This window comes from Grampus griseus, assembly GCF_964374135.1.
Source record: "Grampus griseus genome assembly, chromosome: 13".
NCBI lineage: Eukaryota > Metazoa > Chordata > Mammalia > Artiodactyla > Delphinidae > Grampus > Grampus griseus.
The window spans coordinates 16,876,060-16,902,488 of record NC_139007.1 but is presented as its reverse complement, the minus strand read 5'-3'; positions in this window follow the sequence as shown (position 1 = coordinate 16,902,488).

The window sequence follows — 26,429 nt, the reverse complement described above, 5'->3', positions numbered from 1 at the left end:
TTCTGTTGCTCAATTCCTAGAAGGTAGTAAAACCTTTGTACTGCCTTGCCTCTAGGAAGGATTGTGTCACAGGGTTTAAGAAAAAATTGCTTATAGACTAGAAAGCATGTCATAGAGATAAAAGAACAACATGGAGCTAACTTGGACAGTGGGCATCTCAGTAATAACCATAGTAGCTGTGAGAGTGGAAGGGTCTTCCCAACGCTTTTGTTCTTGATAATAAGACTGCTGGACTTTTGCAGGGCACTGGGTTTGGGAATTGTCCAAATACTTGAGCTTAAATTTCCCACCAGTTCGGCAGGATGCAACTTGTAAATGGAATTAATTTTATTTTTGCTTGTTTGTTTGTTGTTGTTTCTGCTGTAATTATTATCATTTATTTTTTTACCTTAGGGCCCCAAATAGGACTAATCATAATCTTCATGACATACTGCCATCATTGCTTATTCATGGCTTTCATTTGTTTTATATATTCATTAAAAATATGATGAAATTATACGAATCCATTGCCCAATTCAAGAACTGGAATCTAATATACATTGTTTTTATTGGAGTATAATTGCTTTACAATGTTGTGTTAGTTTCTGCTGTACAATGAAGTGAATCAGCTATATGTATACATATATCCCCCCCCTTGGACCTCCCCCTCTCCCCACACATCCCACCCATCTAGGTCATCACACAGCATCGAGCTGAGCTCCCTGTGCTATACAGCAGGTTCCCACTAGCTATCTATTTTACGCATGGTAGTGTATTTATGTCAAATGCTCTTCCCTATTCCATATTTTTGCTCTGCCATTGGAGTGGCCGTTATTTTTAATTTTACCTTTATCCTTACCTTGCCTTAAGAAAAGTTATTACATGTATATGTTGTCCTGAAAAGTATTTTGTTTAGTTTTGCTTCTTTCTGATTTTTATAAAAAGAGTATCATAATATATGTATCTTCTGCGAGTTGCTTCTTCCATTCATATTATCACAATAAGATTTATCCATGTGTTACATGTAGTTTGGTTCATTAATTTTCATTGATATTTAATATTTCTGTGATTATGCTGCAGTTTTTTCAAACTCCTATTAATGGGCATCTGGGCGTTTCCAGATTTGTGCTGTCATTAACAGTACTGCTAGTTGTTTTCTGGTACACATTTGCTAAACTTCTCTTGGGTAAATACCTGGGAGTGGAATTGCTGGTGTATTGAGTATGCAAATATTCAACTGTATAGAATAATGGTAAATTGTTTTCCAAAGTGATTATTCCAAGTTATAGCCTATTAACAATGTATAAGGGCCTATTGCTCTACAATCTCTGCAATACTAGGTTTTGGTAACTTTTTAGTTCTTGCCCATTGTAAAATAACTTTCCTGCACTTTTAAAAAATTTCCCTGATAACTAGTTAATTGAGCCTCTCCTCATATGCTTTTTCGTGATACATGTTTTCTATTCTATAAAATGCCTATTCAGATATTTTGCATATTGTTCTTGTATTTTTATTATTGACTCATAGGAGTTTTTAATTATAAATAATATCACATTTTTAATCTTTCCTATTGTTTTGTGATGGTTTAGGAAATCACTTTCTACCACTTTCTAAGGTTAGAAAGATATTCATCTTTATTTTCCTCTTAAATTTTTAAACTTTTTATTTCAACAACACATCACCACTTCTACTCAACATTGTATAGGAGTTTCTAACCAGTTCTACAGAAGAAGGAATGAATTAAAAGTTGTAAGGATAAGAAAGGAGAAAAAAACCTATCACTTTCAGATGCTATGATTGTCTACTTGAAATCCCCCCCAAACTGAGTAAACAAAGTTTAATAATAGGAGAGTTGGGCAAGGCAACTGAACATAAGATCAATACAAAAGTTGATTATACTTCTATAAACCAGAAACAAACAATTAGAATAACTATGAAAGACACTATTTACAATAACAATTTAAAATATAAAGTACAATGTTTAGGAATAAATAAATCTAACAATATAAATAAATAAATTAGGAATAAATCTAACAATATATAGGTAAAACTTGTGTATAGAAAACTGTAAAACATTTCTGAATAAATCTAACAATATATAGGTAAAACTTGTGTATAGAAAACTATAAAACATTTCTGAAGGATATTAAAAAAGATTAGCAGTAGAGAAGTATCCCACGTTCATCATGGGAAGATGTCATAAATACCTTAATTCTTCCTACAAAGATCTGTAGATTTAATGTGACTATGGTCAAAATCCCCAAAGGATTCTTTGTGTAACTCAGTAAAGGTCCCAACATAACCAAAATAATTTCTTAAAACATAACAACATGAAGGAGTTGCTCTCCCAGGTATACAGGCTTCTGGAGTTATATTAATTGAGATGTGTTTCACACAGGAGAGAGAAATTGATGCATGAAATAGAATACAGAGTTCAACAAAAGACCCCTGCAGATATAGAATTTGGATATTTGATAGAGGTGGCATGGAAAATCACTTGGGAGAAGTTATTATTCAATAGCTACGGCTGAAAAAGCTGGTTATCTACATGGAAAAGGCACGAAAATTAATCTCTACCACACATCATACATGAAACAACTTTCCATGGATTAAGAATTTGAATGGAAAAGGCAGAAATTTAAAACTTTCAGTAGAGTTAATTTGTTTCAGAGAAAGGGAAATAATGTAACATTTCTGCATAGCCAGATTTTCAGTATCATATTCATGCCGGGTTTGCTTTAAGTATTATAGTAAATTGTCCTGTATTTACTATAGCACAGATTTTAGAGAATCCCTTGAATAGAAAATTCTTATGTTTCCTTTTATAAAATGACGTCCACCTTTTCTCCATGGCTCTTCCCTTTCCAATCCTGCTGATTATCAGAGGAGCAACTCCTAAATTAGGTAGTCTATAACTCTTGCAAATTCTTTTTTAAATATAGAGAAGTGTATCTAGGGGAGATGAAGGAACGTTGGGGCAGCACTGAAGAAAGAGGCAGCAAATATTAAAACTTCGGATTCTGAATATATGCATTAACCGTTCTTATGTGTGGTAGATACTGTTGGTTGACTCTTTCAACACCCATTCCAATTGCTTTTCACTTACTTTCTTCCATTTTGGAAGCTCGAAAACATAAAGCTTATTTTTTCAGAGTCCATTTTAATTAGAGGAGCCCATGGGACTCAGTTCTGCTCAGTGAGACATGAGTGTTGCAGTCTGTTGGTGCTGCCACTTCTGTTTCCTCCTTTCACTGCCTGAAACATAGACACCATCCCAGAACCGTGGCAGCCATTATTAAGGATGACAGAGCAGAAAAGCAAGGGTCCTGCTTTCTTGATGGCATCCTTGAGGCCCCATACAAGCCCTAGACCTACCTACCTCCAACCTTTTCTTACATAAGTGAAGGAAATCTGTTTCCACTAAGTCAGCATTTATTGGGCTTTCTGAGACTCAATACAGAATGCAATCCTATCAACACTCTATGAATAATCCGTACTATTTCACATGTGTGTACCTGAATACAGTGATTATCATTCATTCATATAAGCGTATGCAACTCCAGTATACCTCTCCCAGAATTTAACAATTCTGGTTGACAAAGCTTCAGGAGTAAAGACATAGAGGAATTAAATCATATAATTAACACATTTTATCTTATAGGTGTAAATAGGCCTTTATATTCCTCAAGAAGAGACTAAATAATTTTTATACATTCTGGAACTTTCACAAAAACTGATTATGAATTTGACCACAAAAAATGTTAATTTTTTAAATGGTATTGTCAGTTTTTTTATGGGTCACATATTCTGGTCATAAATCTATCATATTTGAAATAAATAGATAAACAGAAATTCTGACAACCTAGAAACATACTTGTAGAAATATTATGTCAGGTCAGTGAGGAAATGAAAAAGGGAATTACATGCCATCCAGGAAGCAAAGAAAATAAGAATACTTCATCCCAAAATCTATGAAACACACCTATAGCTGCACTCAGGAGAAAATCAATAGTCTTACATGCCCTCAATATTGAAGAAAAATAGAAAATAAAGGAACTAAGAATTCACCTTAAGAAATTAGAAAAGGAGTGCCAAAAGAAAATAGAGGAAATTTTAAAAGATGGAATGGATTTAATTAAGTAAAAAACAAAACTCTGTAGAAAAAGCAAAAAATTACGTCTAAAAGATGATTTTTAGAAAAGAGCAATAAAACAAGCCTGATTATAAAAAAGAACAAAATACATATAAGGTTAGGAATGAGAAAGACGTAAGTACAGATATAGAAGAGATGAAAAAGAATTATAGAGGACTGCATATCTATTTTGACAACAAAATTGGAGACCTAGGGGAGATGGATGATTTTCTAGCAGAAGATAAAATACCAAATTTGACCTAAGAAGATGTAAGATCCTTGAATAGACCAATTACGAAAGACAAGATTGAAAAGGTGAATAAAGATGTACCATTCAAATAGACACCGAGGCCAGCTGAGTCCTCAGCCAAGTCTTATCTAACCTTTAAAGAAAAGTTTATTCCAGGTTATTTAAACTATTTCCAGCCATAGAAGAAGATAGAAACCTTCCCAGTTTATTTCATAAATCTCATAAACGTAATGACAAAACTTTATCTATTACCAATATATTACCCAATACAAAACAAAATTCATTAATATATGCAAACATTCTAAACAAAAATTGGCAAATAGAATATATCAAAAGAATAATACATTATTATTAAGAGGTAACTCAGAAATTCAAATGTGATTCCGTATCCGTATAATCTATTATGACATCAATAAATTTAAGAAGAAAAAGAGCATGTGATTGTATAAACGGGTACTAAAAGACATTTAATAAAATAAAGCAGTTTTTCCTAGTAAAAACTCAGTCAAACTGGAAAGGAAACTTTTTAAAAGTACTACTAAGTTTTATCATATACCTACAGCAAATACCACTCTAAACAGCAAAACACTAAAACTTTTAATTAAATCAAGAAGAAAATAGCTAACGCTTTTACAGTGCTTATTATGTGCAGGGATGGTTTTAGGCACTTTATATATAATAATTCTCACAAAAATCATACATGAGTGATATTATTATAATCCCCATATTAAAGATGGGAAAAGTGAGGCAGAGAGAGATTAAATAACTTGCCCAAGAATATTCAAACAGCAAGTGGTGAACTTGTGATTCAAAGTTAGGCAGTTGTGCTCTAGAGACCATGCTCTTAACACTGTGCTGTGTAGTCTCTGTAACTAACTAGAGATTCCTGTTTTCATTGTTACTATTCAACATTTTTTGGAGTAGTAGCAACTGTAATACAACAAGAAAATGACAGAAACCTTAGTGTTGGAAAAGAAGAGATAAATGAACATTTGGAAGATTGTATTCCTTGAAAACTAAAGAGCATCTAATAAAATGCCACTAATATCAATAAGGAAATTTGATAAGGTAGCTGGACAAAAGATAAACAAAATTGTTTTCCTCTACTCTTGCAGTAAAGACCTAGAAATGGAAATAGTGGGAAATATTTCACTTGCAACAGCCATACACATGAATAAACCTAAAGAAAACAATGTTAAAATTTGGCAAAACTTTGATAAAAGCACAAGACTTATATAAAGAACACTACAGCCTTATTAAAAGACAAAGAAATTTTGAACAAATGGAAAACCATCTCAAATGGAAAAACTAATTATTATTTAATATCTTAATTCTCCAAAATTCATATGAATTTTAATGAAATTCCAATAATACAACTTTGCAGGCATTAGATAAAATCATCTTAAAGTGAAGAAAAAAGAATAAATGCCTCAAAATAGCCAGAAAAATGTATGAAATGGATGAAGAGTGATGGGGAAATTTCCTTACCAGATATGCAACACCCCAAAATCAGCATGAGTACAGGGAGAAACAAATAATTTGAAGTCACGGTACATGAGGCTTTTATGTTTTATGAATAGGGGTTCAGTTCAGTGGGAGAAGGATGGATTATTTAATAAATGGTAGTGACACAATTCCCTGTTCAACTGGAATGGAAAATATAGGGTTGTCTTTAATCAGCCAGTCTGTTTTTCAAGTGGTAGACCAAAACAACCAGGCCATTGGCAATAGCCCAAGCATTAGTAAAAATATAACGGAGTTCATCAAAAGAGATGTTGGCTCAGGCTATGAGAATGACCTTCAGTTCTACCTACTAGTGGAGCAACAGTGTCCATTTTTCGTTTGCATATCTGGTGTTGAGGTTGAAAAGCTATGCAGCCCAGCAGACACTATGAGGTTTCAGCTTGGCCAAGCCATTAGTGAACTAGGCCCTGGCACTTAGGTGAACCTCGGTAAACTGAGAGTTTCAATGAACCAGTGGTTTCCTTCAGGTAGTAGAACGGGGGAATAAAGTGTCTCCCAAAGAAACAGCTGTCATTTTTTTTCATGTAAAGCTGAGTTGTCACTGAGGCCGTGGCAGCTGTGTTCTTGAATATACCATTTCCATGTAACAGTCAAGTTTAAAACTACAAGGGGCGCCTTTGAGTGGTGACTGCCTCTCTTTACCAGAGTCTCTAGTTGGAAAAATCATCTGTAAGAGAGACTTGTAGCTCAAAACGGTCGTTAAAGCTGTCGGACCCCAAAGGTTGACAGCCTGCCTCAGCTTGCCAGACACCTTCCAACACCACCTGTTGGTTTGGGCTCCCACGCAAAGGATACTAATTTGTGAGTTAGCCGATATAAATACCCAAGCAGAATGCCTGAGTGAGGCACTTACTGTATCCAACACCAAATTAGATGTTGTTCTTTTCGGTGGTGTGTGGCCAGAGACAGCAGTTTCTCCTTGACTGCCGAAGGGATTGAACATTGTGATTCCACCCACATAGTCCCAGGAAACTTCATTAAGAAAGCAGCCTCCTGAATTTCATCACAGTTTATCAGCCACCCCGCTGGCTGAAGTATGATAACACTACAGTTAGAGTAGCTAAAACTGAGTCTCCTCATTTATCAACCAAAGGATATTACCTACACAAGTGAAAGCTTTGGACATCAGAGAGTAGAGGCATTTGTACTAATCCTGACTCACCCACTGGTGGCAAATGGTAGGGGAATTTAGGTCCTCCATGGGGAATATTGCAACTGTATATTAGAGGACTTGCTACAAGAATGTGAATGCCAGTGAGCTAGAAAAAGAAAAGTGTTGCCAGTGTCCAAGACTTCATACTAAGCGCCATACGTTTGTGAAGTGACTTCAGTTACAGTCACAATGTCAGGGCTTTGGGAACAATTGAAATTCAGTAAGTCTCAAGTTCCCATTAGCCTTTTTCACTGGCCATAAAGGGCTATTACATTGAGATAGTGCATCTCTTGCTACCCCTGCTACCTTCAAGTCAAGGCTTCGAGGCTGTGCTTTCTCTTTTTCCTCCTGGGGTACTCTTTCTGCTGGACCACCTAGGAGGGGATGGGGAGATGACTTGAGGAGATATTTACAGGTCCCTTTATGACTTCTCTCCCAGGGCTCTTCCCAACTGGCAGATTTCCTCCTGGCATTTATGGGATGGGAAAGTACAAGTATGTAACACCTCAATTCTTACTGTACAGTCGGATGTAGAAGAAAAAGCAACAGTACATTGAATTGGCCTAAAGTTCCCTGAGGTGTCGCAAAGTGTTTTCTTCCCCACTGTGCATCACTTTTCCTCCCCATGTTGAGTGACAAGGTGACACTGTCTATTCCTGCCTTGAGGATACTTTGATTTCTCACCCACCAGCCATACTGTTCTCTGGCTAGGACTGTGGGGTTTTCGCACCCTTTGCTGACTTGTGCTCGACTCACACAACAATACCTGTTTATTTATTTATTTATTTTTGGCTGTATTGGGTCTTCATTGCTGTGCGCGGGCTTTCTCTAGTTGCAGCGAGCGGGGGCTACTCTTCGTTGCAGTGTGCAGGCTTCTCATTTCGGTGGCTTCTTTGTTGCAGAGCACGGGCTCTAGGCATGCGGGCTTCAGTAGTTGTGGCTCACGGGCTCTAGAGCACAGGCTCATTAGTTGTGGCTCGCAGGCTCTAGAGCCCAGGCTCAGTAGTTGTGGCGCACGGGCTTAGTTGCTCCGCGGCATGTGGATCTTCCCGGACCAGGGCTCAAACCTGTGTCCCCTGCATTGGCAAGCAGATTCTTAACCACTGTGCCACCAGGGAAGCCTATATACCTGTTTAAAAACAAATCCACTTTAACCTGGATCAGTTGCTGCCCCACTAGCATGATAACATCTCTTAAATTTTTGCCCAGTTTTTAACATAAATACTAGGAAAGTTTTCCAGGGCAGTGGGGCGACCATAAGAATAGATCTAGAATCTCTTGAGTTAGTTTCTCATTCTCCATTGTTTCACCTTCATCAGCATTGTAAACCCAGCCTGGGCAGTGAGAGCCTGAATAACAATCAGTGACTCAGCTATGGTTTCCCCTAAGAGTTTGTCTCTTTCAGGGAAATCTCTCCAGGAGGGTTCCAGGTCCCCCATAGCAGCCAAGGCCCACTGCAGAAACTGAGACCCTCTCTGGCATCTTTGAATGGACTTAAATTTGGCTTGAGAGGCTGCAGGAGGGCCTTAGAAATAAGGTGTCCCTGCTGTGGCCATTCTTCCTTAACAGTCGTTAGGTACCCAGCATCCTTGTTTCCCAGATGATCCAGCCAGAGCACAACAGTTGGTCAGGTTTCTGCCACAGTGGTTGCAAATTTGCCTCCTTTTTCTCCATGTAGATGTGCATCTCTGTAACTGTTGGGATGGAACCTTCTGCACATCCAGCATCAATCGTGATACTAGTGGTCACAGTGTAGAGAGCTTAAGGTTGACAGCCCAGTTGGTAAGAAAGCCCACCCTGAACAGAGTTAACGACAACCCCTGCACCTTTGGGGCAGTTGTCTTTGAACTGATTTCCCAGTATCCAGTTTACAACCACAGCCTCAATTCTGCCTCATTTACAGGCAGTAAACTGGAGGACCATTTATTGTCTAGTCAACCAACCAGTTCAGTCAACATATTCACTACCAACATTATGGACTTCGCTCAAATACCCTTAACTGGCCCCAAAGATCTCCCCTCTTTCTCTTCCACAAAGTCACACCTCTGTCAGTATGCCATTCTCATCACAGAAACTGGCAAGAATTGTGACAAGTTGGGTTCGACCTTATTTTCAAGCTCATATGTTAGCCTGCCAGATTTTCATGGATGGTGGTAGAGGACAATGAGACTCCTGGGTCAGAGAGAAAGGACAGTTTAGTACGTACAGCAGTAGTAATAGCCAGAGAATCGGCACTTTTAGCATTGATTCCCTGAGCCCCAATTCCCTTATATGATGCACAGAGCACCAGCTGATACCTCACAGGCAGCGAGTTGTGTTACAGGAGAGAAACCTTGACCGTAGGGGACCTAAATCTTTTAGAAGGGGCAGTTAAGTATGCCTGAACTTTGCTCCAGAGGGAGACACTATCTTTACCTTCTCAGACTGTAAACCACCATGTCCTCTGCTCTGGAGGGAAACATTCTCCCTCTCTTCCTAGGCTGTTTGCTGTATAAGCATCCTTGAAAAGGCAGTCTCAAACAAAACAGTCACTCTGAGAGATCCATGGAGAATGGTCTCCTGACAATGAATTTATACACTTTGCCAGAGTGGAATAAAATTGAGGATGACTAAAATTGTGCAGCATCTAAATCGAGGGAAACTTTAAGAAATCATACAATTAGACAACCTTGATGAAAACTATGCAATTGACAGAAGAGTCAATTGAAAATATCAGTAATTTCAAATATATAAACTGTGAATAAATTTTATACATCTTGAAGAAGATTGCAGGCAATTTCATGAAAAAGAAACTATGGGATATTGAAAATTTTAAGAAAAATACTAGCAATGCAGTATTTGGAAAAATTTAGCTCAGGCTAATTATTCTGCTTGTATTAGTTGCAATAATCAGATATTCAATATAAAGTTTGAAAACTTTGCTTTATACATACATGTCATTTTTATTTTCAAAAAGAATTTTAATTTTGAAAGTAGCTTCTAAGTAGAACTATTTACAAATCCACCAATATAATTAAAAAACAATTTATAGTCAGTAAATAAATGTTTTCCAAAACAATATATAATTTCAATTTTTAGGACCCTCTTTCAGTATCAAAAACGTCTGGTGTTGATGACAAGTTATCTGTTCATCTAATGAATGAATGAATGAAAGTTGCCTAATGAGAGGAAGGAATTCTGAGTGATTATAGGAGGCTAATGGGGAGTGAAGAAATTTTAAAAAGCTTCCATGAGAAATGTGAAAGTAATATCATACCATATATACACAGAGCAGTTCTGTTTAATTCATTTATATTTTCACCAATCATTCAGAGAAGTACTGAACTTTTGAGACAGAAGGAAATTTAGAATTCATCTGCTTCAATGTTCAGTTTAATGTAATATCTTTAAATCTTACTTAAAAGCCTTAATTATATTTTTAAATAATTTAGGGGGCGTGTGAAAAAGTAATTTGTTGGACATATTTCACATAAAAGTATATTCCATTCATACTGCTGCTGCTCAATTGGAAGAATCAGCTGTATTCTCTCCTGGGGGCGACTTTCCTCCTTTTAGCTGTATAGGTCTATTTGAATCTTCTAATTAAAAAGCTGCTTTAATTTGGGCCGTATTCTACACCTGCAGTAATATCAGCTACTTGACATCGTCTTCCTTTTCATAATTGCATTAAATTTTAACACCACTTTTGGTTGCTGAGTCATGAAAATTAGCAGGATGGGGATATAGCGAGGTGATTAAAAGCTGAGCTTCTGGGGTCAGTTTGAACCAAGTTTGAGCTCTAGTTATATCTTTTCCAAGTCATGTGACTTCGAGTTATTTGATCCCTGGAAGCCTCAACTGCCTTACCAGTAAAATGGGGATAATAGTGACAATACTTTACTCATTGAATTGTGAGGATTAAATGAGAGAGTCCATGTTAAAAAGCTTAGCACAGTGCCGGGCACCTGGTTGACATTCAGTGAACATTGATGATGATGATGATGATGAATATAATGACAATATTGACATAATACAAAAACCAGAATAAAATAATAGTGAAAAATTCAGTGTAGTCTTAATTAAAAAACAGGCCATGAGTATCAGAATCTAATTATAACTTTAAACTAGGTATTAAATTATGTATAGCTTCACGTTTCATGGGATTATTTCAGAAGGGGTGCCTGATGACATCTACCATTCGTTTATTTTTCTCACCTGAGAGGCTCTAGTGTGTGGGAAAAGGGAACGAATGATTTGAGTGGGAGAGGATGGTATTTATAAGGATGTGCGGAATAAGTACATCCTTTGCTTGCTGTGATTTTTGCAGCCTGACAAATTTTTGCAAGCGGTTTGCAAAGCTGGGATAACTAATCTGAACCATAGCCTTATTAGTAAAGTCAATATTTTTATCCTTGTTTTACAGATAGAGGAACTGAGTCAACACATGGTAAATGTCTTTGTCAAGGTTACGTAGAAAGTCGGGCAGAACTACACATGTATTTCTGGGTCCTCATTCCAAAGCCATAGGCTGTCTAATTCTGGCAATATACAAAACAAGTGAAAACACATTCTATGTGGTAGTTATTTCTAAAATAGAATAATGCAAATATCATTTTCAGAATCTCCAAATCAAGGTCACACCTGTGTAATCACATATTTCTAACATTATTATTTATGCTGACGGTAGTTGAAGCGTGCAAGAAAACGTATTTGCAGAAAGAAGGTACTAATTCTATTGATAAAGCAGCCTTTGGAAGGGAACCGGTGCCAGAGGGAGAAATACTATAGAAGGAGTTGACTTAATACATTGAATACATTTATACCTGATGCATTTTAACAGTGAACTGAAATTCATGAAATAAAAAAGAAAAAGTACTGGTGGGATTTCCCACTGACATACCGGCAGTTGCGCATTTCCTTTCCTTTCCGTAGCCCCAGCTCATCTGGGTCTCTATGGCTAGGTAAAGGAGAGAGTCAGCCAGCCAGAGTGAATTCATCACAAAATAGCCTAATCCTTGGCCAGCAGAAAAGAACTATTTATTTCTTCTGTAAAGCAGGGTGTGGGTAGGCACCTGAATTAGAAGCACAGTTAGATGCAGGGAATAACTATATTTCCTTTCTCTATTTTAGTCTTCAGTCTTTGGCTGAACTGTGTGATCAGGCAGCTCCTGGAAACCATTTGAAATTGGCATAGATAGATCTTCCTTGATTAAATTTAGCAGGAGAGTGAAAATTTTAGTAGTCTGTCTCACCCACTCTAAGTTAATTTACCAGTTAGCACTTGTGGCTGCTAACTGGCTGTTGTTTGTGTGGAAGTGTACAGTTTTGCTTTCCAGGAGAAAAGAGGTGGGGGTGGGGTGTAGTCAGCCCTGAAACTGTTCCTATTCCAGGATTAGACATTATTTTCCTCTTCCAGGGGAGAGATAAGCCAGACGTGTCCGGACATGCCTTCTATAAAAGGCTGGCTCAGAAAAGCCTGCTCTAGAACAAATTCACTTTCACTATTGCTATTTCAGGTAAATGGCATCCCTAAATACTTTACATAAAAATTTTCCATTTGCTAAATCTGGTTGAAAAAATAGTATATTTCATTTGGATGGTGGGTAAAAAATAATCAACCTTGTGACATCTGATACCTTAAAAATAGTCCCATGTGGATTTAGAGTCTCACAACTAAAGAAAGAAAAACCTATCATGCTCTGGGGCTAATTTCAAATACTGCTTTTGTGCCAAACGATAACCATATCAATAAGCCAGGTTCTGTCACCACCTACAATAGGAATTGGACATTTACTCGGTCATTAAGTCTACTATGACTGTTACTGTCACGTTGGAGTCCATTCAGTGCACTGATCTTTTTTTCCCATTAAACAGATGATTTAATGAAATGAGAACCACCTGAATCCCAGGTCCATTACAAGACCCCTGCATGGTCTGGGTCCCACCTTCCCATCAGTGTTCACCTTCCAAAGCTGTGTTTGCCGCACCCTCTGTGGCAGCCAACCAGTTGATCTAGTCACACCTGCCTTTGCATGAGCCTGGAAGGGAACATTTTTTCCTTCCTCTGAGAAAATTCCTTTGGTCACGTTTCTGGGTTGTACCGTCAGAGCCCCTGTTTCCTCCCTGGCTCCTTTTTATCTATGTCATTATATCTCTTTGGTAGAAGTGATTCATGAATTTCCTCCCTGCCCCACTCTTGACTATAATTTCTTTAAGAGCAGAAAATATCGTTGTATCCCCACCACTTAGTTCAGTGTCTAGCAGCTACAAAGAGGAAACTCAATAAGGATTTGTTGAGTAAATGACTGAATAAATAAATGTTGGGAGAACTTCCTCCAAATCAAGTCAATAGAATGCAGAAGAGCCACCTGTGTCTGGAGCAAGGATTAGTGGCCTCACTGAGATAACAGGAAACAGAAGAAGCTAAAACCTTGAAGACAGCCTTTTCCAACCTTGCAACTTTTCTGGAAGGTTCACTCTGTTACTGAGTGCCCCGGTGCCCTGGAACAAGTTTACATCATTAGTGTCAGGTTTTGAAGACCCTGATCTATAAAAGAACTGTTTCCACAGGAACTTCTCAGGTAATGGAAGGGATTTTTTTTTTCCAGGAGTGCTTGATAAGTCTATAACTCTGAGTTAAAACTGAAAGGAGCCCCAAGAGAGAATCACAGTCAAATGGAAATAACTGAAGCATCCGTGAGTGCATATATGAGATCTGAATTCCAGGGTCACAGCTTCAAGGGATGCCTGTTCTGATAGACAGAGGGCCAGCCAGCTAGGCTTCCTGCCCCTTCGCTTTACTCCACCTGTGTGATGACGGGGTCTGGTCGGAGCAGACATCTTTGGTCCCAAATCTCTGCCATCCAGGGCAGCAGCAGTAATGCTTGGGTCACGTGCAGAGGACAGGTGAAGGTATTCAGCAGGAAGGAGACCTCTCTGGCAAAACATATGTAGTTCTCTTTGGAAGCTGCATTCTTCAAGGTGTAATCCTAGGAGTTCTGGCTGTGTGCTTTTTAAAAATTCAGATTCATGCCTGCCCAGCCCCAACTAAATCAGAATTTTCCATTGTTTGAGGGAGTGGGGGTGACTGGGGAATTGTGTTGGTTTGCTCAGGCTGCAAAATACTACAGACTGTGTGGCTTAACCAACAGAAATGTATATTCTCAGAGTTCTGGAGTCTGGAAATCCGAGATGAAGGTGCCGGCAGGATTGGTTTCTCTTGAGGCCTCTCTCCTCGACTTGCAGACGGCCGCCCTCTTGCTAACTTTCCATAGGGTCGTCCCTCCGTACTCCCGTGTCCCTCCGTGTGTCTCTCCATGTGTCCTAATATTCTCTCCGTGTGTCCTAATATTCTCTTGTGTCTCTGCGTGTGTCCTAATATTCTCTTGTAAGAACACCGGTCTGACTGGAATAAGGCCCACCCTATGAGGCCTTATTTTAACTTAATCACCTTTTTAAAAACCCTAACTCCAAATACAGTCACATTCTGAGGTATTGGTGGTTATGGCTTCAGCATATGAATCTTGTTGGGGACACAATTCAGTCCATACAAAACCATTCATTAAAAGACACGTCAGATGATCCAGAAGCACACATTTGAAAAGCAGTGGTTGTTCTTCACTCCTTCCCTTATAAAAAACTGTAGGGCTGTAGCTGGTCCTTGGAAAAACCAAGAACCTTCTGCCTCTTGCTGCTCTAAACTCATTAGGCACATCTGTGAGTGTCATGACCATCAAGGCCAAGGAATGCTATGCACTTTTTAATCTAATATGATGACCCTTTCCTTCTAAACTTAACTCATTAAGTTTAGAAGGAAAGAGTCCTCATTCGGAACTCTCAGAACATTAAAACAATTTACCTCTTAGGCAAAGGAGTATTTACAAGCATAATTTTTATTTTACCAGGCTCAACAGACATTGTTTTTATGAATTAACAACCTCTAATGCAAACATCAACCTCCATCCATTCATTAACCCATGTCTTTTGGGCTGTCATGTGCAAAGAACTTGAATAACTTGTCATCAGGACAGCCTGGCAACCAGTTAGCCCAGCAGCCATGACACACAGGACTCGGCGTGCCTGTCACACTTTGCAGTTACGGGAGATTTGTCTATGCCTGTCTAATGTCAAGTACCAAATTATATCATATCATGTCTTTTTTGCTAGCTGGCAAGTTTCTTGAGAGCAGGGGCAAGCACTAGACCTTATCCAGCTTTATTCCTCTAAAATAGTAGATAACTATTTTTATCTGGCATAAATAGTTTCTGAATGAATGAATAATGAATTTACTTGAGAAATATCTTTAGGTTTGAGATTTGTCTGAGGAGGTACAGGCAGACCTCATTTTATTGTGCTTCGCAGATACTGCTTTTTTTTTTCACAAATTGAAGATTTGTGGCAACCTTGCATCAAGCAAGTCTGTTGGGGCCATTTCTCCAACAGCATTTGCTCACTTCATATCTCTGTGTCACACTTTGGTAATTCTCACAATATCTCAAACTTTTTCATTATTGTTATGTTCATTATGGTGATCTGTGATCAGTGATCTTTGTTGTTACTACTACAGCTCACGGAAGGCTCAGATGGTGGTTAACACTTTTTAGCAATAAAGTATTTTTAAATTAAGTTACATACATTTTTTAAGACATGATGCTGTTGCACACTTAATAGACTATAGTGTAAACATAACTTTTCTATGCACTGGGAAACCAAAAAATTTGCACTTTATTGAGGTGGTCTGGAACTGAACCCACAAAATCTCTGAGGCCTGCCTGTACTTCCTTATCCCTCATCTTTACTAACCTCATGAAATTACACATATTCACTATTTTACATCTCTTCCTATGGTGGTGAAAAATATATGAATAAAATTCAAATGTATTGCTTTAACAGAAAAATTTAATAGTAAACCAGTAAGGGATGAACAAAGGAATAACCCCGTTATGGAAAACACATTATGCTAGTCTTAGTCATTTACTTTGTTGCTATGGGCTGGACAGACATAAAGTGTCCCTGGAAGGAAATGAATCAAGTCTTTGAGGGAGAAGGTGCAGAACTCACGCCCTGTTCCCCGAGCCCCCGCTCACCACACACACACACAGCAGCAGCAGATTTGTGTCTAAAGAGAGGGCTCCTGGAAAAGCCTCGTTTTTCTTCGAAGAAAGCATCTGTAACAAGTACTACGGCTAAGACCTGTTTACTGAGAGTTTCCAGGGCATGAGCGTGATCTTTCCCTGTGCCGCCACAAAGAAGCAAGTCTTCATTTGGGACTCGGACTTTTTCTTTCTTTGTGCGAGCTTGTCATTTTATTCATTAGAACAGCATGGAAGCAATAGTTGGGCATTTTGTTTGCATGAAGGAGAATCTTTAAAGAGTTCTAGTTTGAAAACCATTTCATTATCCTCTTAAAACAATGCCTTTTGTTGAAACATTTCTAGCTTAAGACTGAAATGTGAGGTATTTCCTGGAGAGAGAAAAATATTACAGAGAGCAAGCAGACAACGTGGTGGCAATAACTCAAAAGAACAGAGTTATAAAAAGATGGTCTTGATAGTGTGATATGTCACTAATTGGGACTCCCTTGATGAAAACTTCTGATAATTCTGATAGAGGTGAACCTGAAAATAACTTATCTGCTTCTGTAGGAAAACAAAGCGTGTCTTTATTAAGTAAAGAGGTAACATCAAGTGTAACGGTTCAGAAAGAACACATAAAAACCTAGTTGATGAATGCACCATTTTCAAGTACCTTAGCACTACTAACCTACATAATACAGTGTAATGTTTCCTTCTTATATCCTTTCCCCTCCTCATTATCAGTGGTGAGTTGTGAAGGTTTTTCAGAAAAATAGTGCATTAGATCATGCCTTGAGGCGTGATGGGTACTGGCAAGAATGAGGACTGTTTTGTCTTTAAATGCTCACTGTGGAGAATGAAGAACCCATCCTTGCTCTCCCAGGGTGGATCCAGGAATAGATTCCCAAGGCTTTGACGGCCATGAGCAGTAGCTGGAAAAAGCTGAGATTCTATGGGAAAACTGAGGGGAAAATAGATTTTTGGGTGCCAATCCCTGAATAACACTGAACACAGGGACCCAGAGAAGATAGTTAAGGGACATTGTGACTGTCTTTTAGATTTGGAATGTTTGAAATTGGTTGCTTATGAAGTCATGTTCTTTCTGAACGTGGACTTAGCGGTATGCCTTTGCAGGGAAGTCAGCCATTTTGGCAGAGTTGCATTTATCTCATTGCTAACGGCGTCCTGTACCACATAATCCTCTTTAAGTGCTCACAAACAATAAAAATGCATTTCTTTAAACATATTTTAGAAATCAGACTTTTAATTATTCTTTGCTGGCCTTCCTTCCGGTTAGCCCATCTCTGACCTCCTATTGTCCTGCTATGTCCAAACAGTTGGAGTCTTTAATTTTCCACATCTGCTTAGGTGCTCTGGCTCGGCTGTTAGATTGGGGTTAAGTTACTGCACAGTAGTGGGACCTTATGTTACATTCCTCTTGTAATCTCCAAAGAGCAGAATGTGACACAGGAACATATAAGTATTTGATAAAAATGTATTGCTTGTTTGGAATTTTAATAATCTGACTGCATAAATCAAACAAGGTTCTTCTGATTTCATCTCAGCCTTTTCTCAGCTCTTCATAAATCTCTTAAAAGTTTTAAGAAAAAGATGTATTTGTTACCAATTTCTTAAAAAACACAAAAACAAAAAAAACCCCACAGACCTTCCCTTTTCTGCCAGAAGCAGAAGTGTTATGAACACTAACTCACTGCATCCTCCCACCCCCATTACTCAGTGGATCGGTGACTAAGTTAGTCATGGCTGAGCGCTAGGGCTGTTCAAATGATTAAATATGTGACCTATTTTGTGTCAGAAACAACTACTCAACAGAGTTTCATCCACTGTGTCTCCCCGCTGCAGATCAGCCAGCCGCTCACAACCACCATCTGAAAACCTTTCTAATAATTACCACCTGTGGATATTTTCCATTCATTACCTGCAGTACAGCATTCGGAAATGGTAGCTCACGTTTTTTTGTTTTTTTTGTTTTTTTTTTTGCGGTACTCGGGCCTCTCACTGTTGTGGAAAACAGGCTCCGGACGCGCAGGCTCAGCGGCCATGGCTCATGGGACCAGCCGCTCCACGGCACGTGGGATCCTCCCGGACCGGGACACGAACCCGTGTCCCCTGCATCGGCAGGCGGACTCCCAACCACTGCGCGACCAGGGAAGCCCTGTAGCTCACATTTTAGAGAAGAAACAGAAAGTTGTTGTTCCCTTCTCTTCTCCATACTCGGTGTTCCCAACGGGTTAGTCCACCACTGATCATCAGGCGTCCTAATGGGAAAGCACAGCAGCGCTTCTCAGTTACATTCTTTCATCATCGGCCCCATGTCTGATGAATGTTCTTGAATATGTACACCATTGCTCTCAAGGGGAATATAATGTGCCTGCGTAAAAATAACCACCATTTTCCCATGCTGCGCTCATTCATTCTCAGGAAATATTTTACATTAGAAAAGATTTTTTGCTCTTGCGGTGATTGTGTGAGGAAAGATTTGGCAAACACTGCAGATTGATTATTGTCAAGAAAAAAATATAAAAATTAACTTAGTTTTTTCTTATCTAATTATTTTCTAGCTAGAAATTGAAAAAAAACCAGTAAGATTACTGGGCTGTTTATTGATAAGTTGGACCTTTGATAATGCCAATATTCTTAGGATTTTTTGCTTGAAACAAATTTCTTGATAGATGTCATGGAATCACAGAATCTTAGAAATAACCTTATAATCCTCTAATTGAATCCCTTCAATTTTAGCTTGAGAAAGATTTTCCCAAAGGGGAAGGTGGGGGAGGAATAAATTAGGAGTTTGGGATTAACATATACACTACTATGTATAAAATAGATAACCAAAAAGAACCTACTGTATAGCACAGGGAACTATATTCAATGTTTTGTAACAACTCTATAAGGGAAAAGAATCTGAAAAAAGGGCTTCCCTGGTGGCGCAGTGGTTGAGAGTCTGCCTGCCGATGCAGGGGACACGGGTTCGTGCCCCGGTCTGGGAAGATCCCACATGCCGTGGAACGGCTGGGCCCGTGAGCCATGGCCGCTGAGCCTGCGTGTCCGGAGCCTGTGCTCCACAACAGTGAGAGGCCCGAGTACCGCAAAAAAAAAAAAAAGATATATATATGCATAACAGTCACTTTGCTGTACACCAGAAACTAACACAACATTGTAAATCAACTATACTTCAATAAAACTTTTTTTAATTTTACAAAAAGATTTAACAAAAGAATAATCTTAATAACATATTATACTTCATTTACTTTTTAAAATTAAAAAATTAAATAAGCTTGTAATTTTAGAATATAGATTTACAAAAATTTGCAAAGATAGTACGGAGGGTTCCTATATACCCAAACACAGTTTCCCCTATTATTAACATCTTAAATTAGTACGGTACATTTAGCACAATTAATGAGCCAATATTGATATATTATTATTCGCTGAAGTCAAAACTTTATTCAGATGTCCTTTGTTTTTATCTAATGACTGTCCTTTTCCTGTACCAAGATCCCATGCAGCATACCACGTTACATTTAGTTGTCCGGTCTCCTTAGGCTCTTTTTTAACTGTGTCAGTGTTTCAGACTTCCCTTGTTTTTGATGACCTTAATGGTTTTTGAGGAGTACTGGTCAAGCATTTTGTAGAATTCCCCTTGAATGGGATTTGTCTGATGTTTTCCCTATGATTAGGCTGGGGATATGAGCCTTGAGGAAGGCACAGAGGTGAACTGCCATTTTCATCAAACCGTATGAAGAATATATACTATCAACATGACTAGACACACTTGGTATTGACTTTGACTACCTGGCTCAGGTAGTATTTGTTAAGATTTCTCCACTACAGCTACTCATTTTTTCCCTTTCCATACTGCTGTCTTTGTAAGGAAGCGACTACAAAGAGGGAATTGGGAGCTAGGCTGCCCTTCTTTGAGGATAGAGTGTCTACATGGATTATTTGGAATTCTTCTGCATGGGAGATTTGTCTCTTCTCCCCCATTTGTTGATTAAATCAGTCACATATTTATAATCATATGGACGCATGAACATTTATTTCATACTTTGAGGTATAATCCAATCATTTCTTTATTTTGTTGGTTAAATTATTTCATCTTGGACCATTGGAAGCTCTTTCAGTTGACTCCTGTCTTGATATAATCCCATCATTGTGGGTTTGATCTTTTGGTTTTTGAGGGTTTTTTGGTTGTTGTTTTGTTTTTGTTTGTTTTAGCATTTTCTAACTTTCTGGCACTACAAGATGCTCCAGGCTCATCTTGGCATGTTTCCTGCCCTAGACCTAGAATCGGCCATTTCTCCATCTTGATTTCTTTTATTGGAGAATGGTATTAGAAACCAGGATCTGGGCACCAGTTTTGCCTGTTGCTACTGGAGTACTGTTGCTTCTAGGCACTCTCAGCTAGCAGAGAAAGGAAATATGTGTGTGTATACTAATTCATATATACACCCATATGTATAGATATTCCTGTATGTCACCAACTGCATCTTAATTGTGTAAGCTAAACATAAGTTCATATGTCTCCAACTATAGTCCATTACCTCATGGATCCTTCTAGACTACTCCCCTTGCTTGCCTATACCCTCTCACTCCAACAGTGGCTTCCACCATCTGCTATCCACTTTGCTATCCAAATCCTTGTATACTGATTTTAGAATTATTTACCTGTATACCTGAGGGAAACAACTTTATCAACTGTAGAGTAGTACTCAGGTGCAATTCTTTCTGCCTTTAGTCTTATAGACTTCCCTTATTTCCAAAGTTACACAAGTAAGTGACTCTTTTCCCTTCAGTGAAGTTATTTCATATATTTGTAATATAGTTAGAGTCTTTTATCACAGTCTGCATTCCATCCTGTGATCCTCTGACCTCTTAAATGATTTTAATTTGCATATAATAAGGTACACTCTTTGTAATAACTTCTGTGGGTTTTCACAAATACATTGTGCCATGTATCCGCCATTACAGTATCATACAGAATAGTTTCATTGCCCCAAGATTCTCCTGTGCTTCACCTATTCTGTCCTCCCCCAACCTATTCCTTCCTGGACCTCTGAAAGCCAGTGATCTGTTTACCATCCCTATAGTTTAGCCTTTTCCAGAACGTCATATAAATGGAATGATAGAGACTGGCCTTTTCAGATTGGCTTCTTTCACTTAACAGTATACATTCAATAGTCATCCATGTCTTCGTGTGGTTTGACAGCTCATTCCTTTTTATTGCTGAACGGTATTCCACTGTGTTGATACAGCACAGTTTACCCATTCACTTATTAAAGAATGTCTTGGTTGCTTCCAGTTTGGCAGGATTGTAAATAAGGCTGCTATAAAAATTCTTGTGTAGTCCACTGTGTGTTGGAGGGAAATTGGAGGGGGGGGGGTGCTCTTCTCCATTCAGTCTTTCAGGGACCCAGGTTGATAAAGTATCTGCCATCTTCAGTGTGGAACTCTGAAGTTTTTCCTAGCTGTTGACATCCAAGTGCCAGTGGAGGAGGAGAAAGGAAGTAGAAAATTGTGCCATAGATTTTATGGGCAAGGCCTGTATATAGTGTATATATACATCAATTTCTGCCCATATTCCTTTGGTCAGAACTCAGTTGAATGACCCTATTGATTGAGGGAAGCTGGACTGTGTGCCCAGGAAGAGAAGGAAATGAGTTTGGTGAACACATACCATTGTCTTTGCCTTAATATTCCCATTTGGTCACCATACATGGTTACTCTTCCTCCTAAGCACGGATCACACTTACACCCTCCCCAAGGTACACAGTCCAGAGTCCCATCCAGCCACTGCCTCCACTCAAAGTCTAGGACCTCAGGCTGGTGTGGTGGTCTGGATGTGGCACTTCATGGTGACTTCGACTCTAAAAACAGCACACAGTGATGGGGCAGGGGGAGGGTAGCCACAATAAACACTCATGCTGAAAAGGGTAGAATGTAAGACACAGCAGCCACTGATGCAGGGCAATGTGGGCATCCCATGGGGCTGGCACTGTGAAGTTTTTCTACCCTGGCAGTAGAAGAGGTCTCTCGTTATCCCCTGATTAAACTTTATTTTGATCTTCGGTAGGAACTCCATGGCCCCTGGATCCGTTCCCTAAGGGATTCTCCCTTTTTCTTCCTCTTCCTTACCCACATCTGAAAGGGGCATTTGGTACCCCCTATAGATGTTATAGAGCTCCCTGCATTTAGGCGATTAAAGTTTCAAGGATTGTTTTAAGTCACAAAAAGTCAGAGACTTTCGATATCCATGCTCATGGTTTCTTTGGTAATAAAATTCCCTTAAGTACTTAATGGGCCCCTAATCCATTATCTTTCAGTCATTCCATATACCGTAAGCTCATAACAAATTATTTAGAAGGTATGATTCTCAAATTTATTTTATTTCTTGGCTTCCCCTCTATCTTTCCTCTCAATCCTATCTCTCACACCTAAATGGTGGATTTTTTTTTTTTTTTTTTTTTTTTTGCCACGCCATGCGGCATGTGGCATCTTAGTTCCCTGACCAGGGATCGAACCCATGCCCCCTGCATTGGGAGCACGGAGTCTTAATCACCGGACTACCAGGGAGGTCCCAGTGGTGGATCTTTTGAAGCTACTAATCTTGAGAGGGAAGGCCACATTCTTAATTTGATTTTATTGTGAGACTGAATTTTAATTGTCTCTGGCTCAAAGGCTCTTTTAATCTTAAATCCTCAAATCTTAAGTTGGGTTGTATAGAAGCAGGTGATTTTTTCACTATTGGCCAGATTTCTAGAAACTGTCCAATTCTCTCCTATCATACATCTTTTTCTTTTCTGCCGTGCCAAACTCAGCCAAGGTCACCAGCACGCAATAATCCATTCATCCTTTCCAACCAATTTCTCCAGAAAGGCCACTTCAGTGGGCACATGGTCTGTCTTCCATGTTACTAAAATTTCCCCAAATGTTTTGCCACAGTATAACATAAATTTCCATCTTCTCTGGCATCTGGTATTAGTTTCCTTGCTAATGCCATATATTTTAGGGTTGTGTTACAGCAGCACCTTGCATCAAGGTATTGGTTTCCATACTAGGCAGGATAATTGACATCTCTGATGGTTCTCAGTAAGAATCCCAACACAAAAATCTCAGTGACTTAATACACTGAAAGTATGTAATTGTTCTCATCACATTCCAATATGGGTCTTCAGGGAGACCTAGTCCACACAGCCATTAAGAGAACCAGATTGACAGTTGCATCTCCATCTTCAACACGTGGCTTACAAGGTCATTTTAAGCATCAACATCCAGCAAACAGAGGGGAGGAGAGACTCTATTGCTTCTGCCTTAATTCCTCTGGCCAGAAGTCAGTCATGTGATCTTTTTTTGGTGGTTTTTGTTTTTTTAAATTTTATTGGGTGCTTTTGTTTTATCTTTGTTACAGTAATTTTCTTTTTAATATTTTGAGGAAACTCAGTACTGTTTTCCGTAGTGGCTACACCAATTTACATTCCCACCAGTAGTGCAGGGGGTTCTTTTTCTCCACATCTTCTCTAACACTTGTTATTTTATTTATTGTTTTTAACATCTTTATTGGAGTATAATTGCTTTACATCGTTGTGTTAGTTTCCACTGTATAACAAAGTGAATCAGCTATACATATACTTATATCCCCATATCCCCTCCCTCTTGGGTCTCCCTACCACCCTCCCTATCCCATCCCTCTAGGTGGTCACAAAGCACCGAGTTGATCTCCCTGTGCTATGCGGCTGCTTCCCACTAGCTATCTATTTTACATTTGGTGGTGTATCTGTGTCGATGCCACTGTCTCACTTCGTCCCAGCTTACCCTTCCCACTCCCCATGTCCTTAGGTACATTCTCTACATCTGCATCTTTATTCCTGTCCTGCCCCTAGCTTCTTCAGAACCATTTTTTTTAAGATTCCATAAATATGCATTAGCATATGGTATTTGTTTTTCTCTTTCTGACTGACTTCACTCTGTATGACAGACTCTAGGTCCATCCACCTCACTACAAATAACTCAATTTCGTTTCTTTTTATGGTGGAGTAATATTCCATTGTATATATGTGCCACATCTTCTTTATCCATTGATCTGTCAGTGTACACTTAGGTTGCTTCCATGTCCTGGCTATTGTAAATAGTGCTGCAATGAACATTGTGTTACATGCCTCTTTTTGAGTTACGGTTTTCTCCAGGTATATGCCCAGTAGGGGGATGGCTGGATCATATGGTAGTTCCATTTTTAGTTTTTTAGGGAACCTCCATACTGTTCTCCATAGTGGCTGTATCAATTTCCATTCCCACCAGTAGTGTAGGAGGGTTCCCTTTTCTTCACACCCTCTCCAGCATTTATTGTTTCTAGATTTTTTGATGACGGCCATTCTGACCAGTGTATGGTGATACCTCATTGCAGTTTTGATTTGCATTTCTCTAATGATTAGGGATGTTGAGCATCCTTTCATATGTTTGTTGGCAATCTGTATATCTTCTTTGGAGAAATGTCTCTTTAGGTCTTATGCCCATATTTGGATTGGGTTGTTTGTTTTTTTGATATTGAGCTGCATGAGCTTGTATATTTTGGAGATTAATCCTTTGTCAGTTGCTTCATTGGCAAATATTTTATCCCATTCTGAGGGTTGTATTTTCATCTTGTTTATGGTGTCCTTTGCTGTGCAAAAGGATTTAACTTTCATTAGGTCCCATTTGTTTATTTTTATTTTTATTTCCATTTTTCTAGGAGGTAGGTAAAAAAGGATCTTGCTGTGATTTATGCCATAGAATGTTCTGCCTATGTCTTCCTCTAAGAGTTTTATAGTGTCTGGCCTTACATTTAGGTCTTTAATCCATTTTGAGTTTATTTTTCTGTATGGTATTAGGGAGTGTTCTAATTTCATTCTTTTACAGGTAGTTTTCCCAGCACCACTTATTGAAGGGGCTGTCTTTTCTCCATTGTATACTCCTGTCTCCTTTATCAAAGATAAGGTGACCATATGTGGGTGGGTTTATCTTGGGGTTTGCTATTCTGTTCTATTCATCTATCTGTCTGTTTTTGTGCCAGTACCATACTGTCTTGATTACTGTAGCTTTATAGTATAGTCTGAACTCAGGGAGATTGATTCCTCCAGCACCATTTTTCCTTCTCCAGATTGCTTTGGCTATTTGGGGTCTTTTGTGTTTCCATACAAATTGTGGAATTTTTTGTTCTAGTTCTGTGAAAACTGCCATTAGTAATTTGATAGGGATTGCATTAAATCTGTACATTGTTTTGGGTAATATAGTCATTTTCACAATGTTGATTCTTCCAATCCACGAACATGGTATAACTCTCCAACTGTTTGTATCATCTTTAATTTCTTTCATCAGTGTCTTATAGTTTTCTGCATACAGTTCTCTTGTCTCCTTAGGTAGGTTTATTCCTAGGTATTTTATTCTTTTTGTTGCAATGGTAAATGGGAGTGTTTCCTTAATTTCTCTTTCAGATTTTTCATCATTAGTGTACAGGAATGCAAGAGATTTCTGTGCATTAATTTTGTATCCTGCTACTTCACCAAATTCATTGATTAGCTCTAGTAGTTTTCTGGTAGTATCTTTAGAATTCTCTATGTATAGTATCATGTCATCTGCAAACATGACAGTTTTACTTCTTCTTTTCCTATTTAAATTCCTTTTATTTCTTTTTCTTCTCTGAATTCTGTGGCTAAAACTTCCAAAACTATGTTGAATAAGAGTGGTGAGAGTGGGCAACCTTGTCATGTTCCTGATCTTAGTGGAAATGCTTTCAGTTTTTCACCACTGAGAACGATGTTGGCTATGGGTTTTGTAATACATGAACTGTATTATGTTGAGGTAGGTTCCCTCTATGCCTACGTTCTGGAGAGTTTTTATCATAAATGGGTGTTGAATTTTGTCGAAAACTTTTCCTGCATCTGTTGAGATTACCATATGGTTTTTCTCCTTCAATTTGTTAATATAGTGTATCACATTGATTGATTTGCATATATTGAAGAATCCTTGCATTCCTGGGATAAACCCCACTTGATCTGGTGTATGATCCTTTTAATGTGCTGTTGGATTCTGTTTGCTAGTGTTTCGTTGAGGATTTTTGCATCTGTGTTCATCAGTGATATTGGCCTGTAGTTTTCATTTTTTTTGTGACATCTTTGTCTGGTTTTGCTATCAGGGTGATGGTGGCCTCATAGAATGAGTTTGGAAGTGTTCCTCTCTCTGCTGTATTTTGGAAGAGTTTGAGAAGGATAGGTGTTAGCTCTTCTCTAAATGTTTCATAGAATTCGCCTGTGAAGCCATCTGGTCCTGGGTTTTGTTTGTTGG